Genomic DNA, 5965 nt, shown 5'->3' with positions numbered 1-5965 from the left:
ACACCTTTCCTTGTGAATGCTTTGCAATTGCAGAGTGCAGTGTCTGCAAATTCACATTGCTCTTTCAGTTTACGCTGAAAAGAGATAAAAAATATATGTTTGATTCATCTATTTTAGATTGGCTTCATATGACTTCATACCATAGTCTCCGAAGTAAGACTGGAAATAAATGAATCTTTTCACCCAAGTGCCATCGATCATTGTTTTTTTGAAAGGATAACAAAACAATCATCTCTGGGCGGCATTGTGGCACAGCGGGTAGAGCTGCTGCCTCACAGCGCCAGAGATCTGGGTTCCATCCTGACTACGGGTGCTGGGCATACTGAGTTTGCATGTTCTCCCTGTAACCTCGTGGGTTTGCTCCGGGTGCTCCGGTTTCCTCCCACACCAGAGACATACAGGTTTGTAGGTCAATTGGCTTGGTAAAATTGAAAATTGTCCCCAGTGTGTAGGATAGTGTTAGTGTACAGGGATCGCTGGTCGACGCGGACTCGGTGGGCCGAAGGGCCTGTTTTTGCTCTGTATCTCTAGAGGATAAAGTCTCATTTTGTTGCAAGCACATTTGCCCAGTGCTAAGAAGATTTCCTTCAGAATCTCTCACTTATTCTGAAGTAGGAATTTGTTTATCACCTTTCCTTGTGACTGCTTTGCAATTGCGGAGTGCAGAGTTTCCAAATTCACATTGCTCTTTCAGTTTACGCTGAAAAGAGATTAAAAAATATATGTTTGATTCATCTATTTTAGATTGGCTTCATATAACTTCATATCATAGTATCCGAAGTGAGACAAAGTCAAGCTGGAAAAAAATGAATCTTTTCACCCAAGTACCATCGATCATTGTTTTGTTTTTCATTCAAAAAAACAATTGCCTCCCTTTCTCTCTGTTGAAGGTTCCTTGTGAAAGACTCTGCCTTGATGCCTTCTTATAGAGGCGTATAAAATTATGAAAAGGACTGGACAAGCTAGATGCAGAAAAAATGTTCCCAATGTTGGGGGAGTCCAGAACCGGGGGGGCCACAGTCTAAGAATAAAGGGGAGGCCATTTAAAACTGAGATGAGAAGAAGCTTTTTCACCCAGAGAGTTGTGAATTTGTGGAATTCGCTGCCACAGAATGCAGTTGAGGCCAATTTACTGGATGAATTTAAAAGAGAGTTAGTTAGAGCTCTAGGGGCTAGTGAAATCAAGGGATATGGGGAGAAGGCAGGCACAGGTTACTGATTGTGGTGATCACAATGAATGGTGGTGCTGGCTCGAAGCACCAAATGGCCTCCACCTACACCTATTTTCTATGTTTCTCTGATGCAATGAGAATGGAGCTGAAAATGAATTAAAGAGGGGTAACCTTGTCGCATCAGTCAGAAATAAGTCCAAATACTACCGCTACAGTGATTCTGTGTTGTAAGAGACTATGACTTGGGCCTGGGGCTTCTATGCCTTGGAAATTCAAATGCTCATCTTGAATAAATCAGGTAGATGTACAAGAGTCTTGCCCAGAGCAGGGGAATCGAGAACCAGAGGACATAGGTTTAAGGTGAGAGGGGAAAGATTTAATAAGAAACCGAGGCGCAACCTTTTCACGCAAAGGGTGGTGGGTGTATGGAACAACCCGCCAGAGGAGGTAGTTGAGGCCGATACTATCTCAACGTTTAAGAAACATTCAGACAGGTACATGGATAGGACAGGTTTGGAGGGATATGGGCCAAACGCAGGCAGGTGGGACTAATGTAGATGCGACATGTTGGCCGGTGTGGGCAAGTTGGGCTGAAGGGCCTGTTTCCACGCTATAAGGTTCTAACTCTATGGTACCTAGAGTCAAAGAGCTGTACAGCATGGAAACAGGCCCTTCGGCCCACCTGGTCCATGCTGACCAAATTGGCATGTTGAGCTAATCCTATTTGCCTGCATTTGGCCCATAACCTCAGAATAAAAGGATGAGGAGGAATTCCTTTAGTCAGAGGGTGGTGAATCTGTGGAATTAAATGCCACAACGGTTGTCAGGGGTTATGGGGTGAAGGCAGGAATGGCCTAATTCTGCTCCTATCACTTATGAACATAAATCTCCATTGCCCTCTCAACCCCATTCTCCTGCAAGATAAACTGGTGGAACATAGGAAATATTGGGAGTGAATTGTAGAGGGAATTGGAATGGGGAGAAGGCAGGAACGGGGTACTGATTGTGGATGGTCAGCCATAATCACAGTGAATGGCGGTGCTGGCTTGAAGGGCCGAATGGCCTACTCCTGCACCTATTGTCTATTGGACTCGTGGGAATTACCAATGGGATGTCTACCATTTCTAGGTGAATAATTCTCAGCTCGGGAGTGGTTCCAATAATTATGCACCTGATGAAAATCACTGTCTACTATTAATTTTACATCTGAAAAGAATAATTAAAATGAGATAACAGTGAAGGCCTGGATAGAGAGGATGTGGAGAGGATGATCCCAGGAATGAGTGGGTTAACATATGATGAGCGTTTGTCGGCACTGGGCCTGTACTCACTGGAGTTTAGAAGGATGAGGGGGGACCTCATTGAAACGTACAGAATGATGAAAAGCCTGGACAGAGTGGATGTGGAGAGGATGTTTCCACTAGTGGGAGAGTCTAGGACCAGAGGGCACAGCCTCAGAATTAAAGGACGTTCTTTTAGGAAGGAGATGAGGAATTTCTTTAGTCAGAGGGTGGTGAATCTGTGGAATTCTTTGCCACAGACGGCTGTGGAGGCCAAGTCAATGGATATATTTAAGGCAGAGATAGACGGATTCTTGATTAGTATGGGTGTCAGGGGTTATGGGGCGAAGGCAGGAGAATGGGGTTGAGAGGGAAAGATAGATCAACCATGATTAAATGGCAGAGTAGACTTGATGGGCCGAATGGCCTAATTCTGCTTCTATGATTTCTGACCATTCCTGCCTGACCCACTGAGTTCCTGCAGCATCTTGTGTTTTGCTCCCAGCTGATTTCTGACCACCCACTCAACCTCAATACGTTACAGTATTACTAATCTAGACTACATGCACATATCCTGGTGATAGACGTGGAAGCCATGTGCTTGACAAATGCATCACCTATTTGCACTGGAATGCTGAAGGTTAGACTAGAACATTATCTGGTGCCTTGCTCTGAGTTTTTGAATGTCTTGTGACTGCAAAGATTATGCTTTGGTGAAGAGTTTTGCAAATTAAAACTAAAGTTATTGCTTTTTCTCAACTGGATGGCCATCTGTTCACCATTCTACACCCAAAAGCAAACTCATCAGGAAGGCTGGCTCTGTCCTGGGGGATGGAGTTGGATTCACGGGGGGTGGTCTTGGAGGGGAGGATGCTCCTCAAACTGCGGAGCATCCTGGACAATACAGCTCACCCCCTCCATGACACACTGGTCAACCTGAGGAGCACCTTCAGCAACAGACTGGTCCCACCAAGATGCAGCACAGAACGCCACAGGAGATCCTTCTTCCCTGTGGCTATCAAACTATACAACCCCCTCCCCCTTCTGTCGTGGGGTAGACTGACCCCCCCCCCCCCCCCCCCCCCCCCCCCTCAATCTTTGCTCATCCCCCAAGCCTTTCCACTCGTCATTTTAATTTCATGTTCCATGTGTTTTGTGTTTTATGACTATTGGCAGATCAATTTCCCTCCTGGGATAAATGAACTTGTATCGTATCGTAAAATGATCATCTCTATACAAATGTTTTATTTGGTGATGTAAAATCTTCAGCAGTCCCTCAGGTTGGCGATAGCTTGCTTTCATCACCATTCTGTGCGTTTTGAAGTTTCCAAAGAGATGACTGAAAGATGCAGCACGGAAACAGGCCCTTCGGCCCACCGAGTCCATGCCGACCATCGATCACCCATTCACACTAGTTCTACGTTATCCCACTTTCCCATCCACTCCCTGCACACTAGGGGGCAATTTACAGAGGGGCCGATTAACCTACAAACCCGCACGACTTTGGGATGTGGGAGGAAACCGGAGCACCCGGAGAAAACCCAGGTAAGAATTTCATTGTTCCTTTCAATCTGAAGAAGGGTCTCAACCCGAAACGTCACCCATTCCTTCTCTCGAGATGCTGCCTGCCCTGCTGAGTTACTCCAAACTTTTGTGTCTATCTTCGGTTTAAACCAGCACCTGCAGTTCCTTCCGACACATTAACCGACAATACAACCCTCATTGGCTGGTAATGTGGCTCCTACAATGTTGCTGAAGAAATGTATTCATGGTGCGTACATCTTAGTTTAGATTAGAGATACAGCGTGGAAACAGGCCCTTCGGCCCACCGGGTCCGTGCAGACCATTGATCATCTGTTCGTACTAGTTCTCTGTTATCCCACTTTTGCATCCACTCCCTACACACTGAGGACAAAATGCTAACTGCACTACACATGCCTTCAGTTTGGCATCATTGGTGGCAAGTGCTTGAAATTGTCACTGAAGGTGGAACACACTGGGGCTGCGATCAAAGATTCAGAAGGCAATAGACGTAGACCTGTGTTCGATTTGTTTTGCCTTCAGAAGCCATAGGAGCAGAATTCGGCCCATCAAGTCTAGTTTAGTTTAAAGACACAGCATGGAAACAGGCCCTTCGGCCCACCGAGTCCGCGCCGACCAGCGATCCCCGCACACTAACACTACCTTACGCACACTAGGGACAATTTACCCTAACACCAAGCCAATTAACCTACAAACCTGTACGTCTTTGGAGTGTGGGAGGAAACCGAAGATCTCGGAGAAAACCCACACAGGTCATAGAGTCGTAGAGTGATACAGCACCTATACCGGCCAACGTGTCCCAGCTACACTAGTCCCACTTGCCTGCACTTGGTCCATATCACTCCAAACCTGTCCTATCCATGTACCTGTCTAACTGTTTCTTAAACGTTGCGACAGTCCCAGCCTAAACAGCTCGTTCCGTACACCCACCACCCTCTGTATGAAAAAGTTACCCCTTGGATTCCTATTAAATCTTTTCCCCTTCACCTTAAAGCTATGTCCTCTGGTCCTCGATTCCCCTACTCTGGGCAAGAGACTGTGCATCTTCTACCCAATCTATTCCTCTCATGATTTTGTACACCTCTATAAGATCACCCCTCATCCTCCTGTGCTCCAGGTAATAAATAGAGACACCATCTAGTCCTGTCAACATCTTTGTAAATCTTTTCTGAACCCTTTCACGGGGAGAACGTACAAACTCCGTACAGACAGCACCCGTAGTCAGGATGGAACCCGGGTCTCTGGCGATGTGAGGCAGCAGCTCCACCCGCTGCACCACCGCCTTAATTCTAATGATGTTTTTTCACTAACGTCCTGTTCAAGAGAGAGGGAGTCGAGAGCAGAATTGTCATGTGTACCGACCGCAGAACATCTGTATAAATACCAGTTCTCTAACATAACATTGGACAGGGAATTCAAGGGTCTGTTAATATTTTCAATGCATTGATGTGTCTGTCACACATGTGCAGTTATTGCATGTATGTGCATTTGGTCCGTGCTGTAAGATCCATGCAATTCGTGACAGATGTGAGTTAGTTCCACACGTCTTCCAAAATTAGAGTTAGACTGTTGGGGGGGGGTTGGGGAATAATTTATCACGTTGGAGAGTAGAAACAGTAAAAGACAGATTTGAAGTTTTGATGGGAAACTTTTTTGCATTTAAATGTTTCTTTTCAGAGAAGGTAGACACAAAAAGCTGGAGTAACTCAGCAGGTCAGGCAGCATCTCTGGAGAGAAGGAACGGGTGACGTTTCACAGAGTGCTGGAGTAACTCAGCAGGTCAGGCAGCATCTCTGGAGAACATGGATAGGTGACATTTCACAGAATGCTGGAGTAACAGCGGGTCGGGCAGCATCTGTGGAGAACATAGATAGGTGACGTTTCACAGAGTGCTGGAGTAACTCAGCGGGTCAAGCAGCATCTGTGGAGAGAAGGAATGGGTGACGTTTCGGGGTCGAGACCCCATCTTTT

Source organism: Rhinoraja longicauda, chromosome 23 (genome assembly GCF_053455715.1).
Source record: "Rhinoraja longicauda isolate Sanriku21f chromosome 23, sRhiLon1.1, whole genome shotgun sequence".
NCBI lineage: Eukaryota > Metazoa > Chordata > Chondrichthyes > Rajiformes > Arhynchobatidae > Rhinoraja > Rhinoraja longicauda.
The sequence above is the reverse complement of the archived record's forward strand: the minus strand, read 5'-3'. Positions refer to the sequence as shown.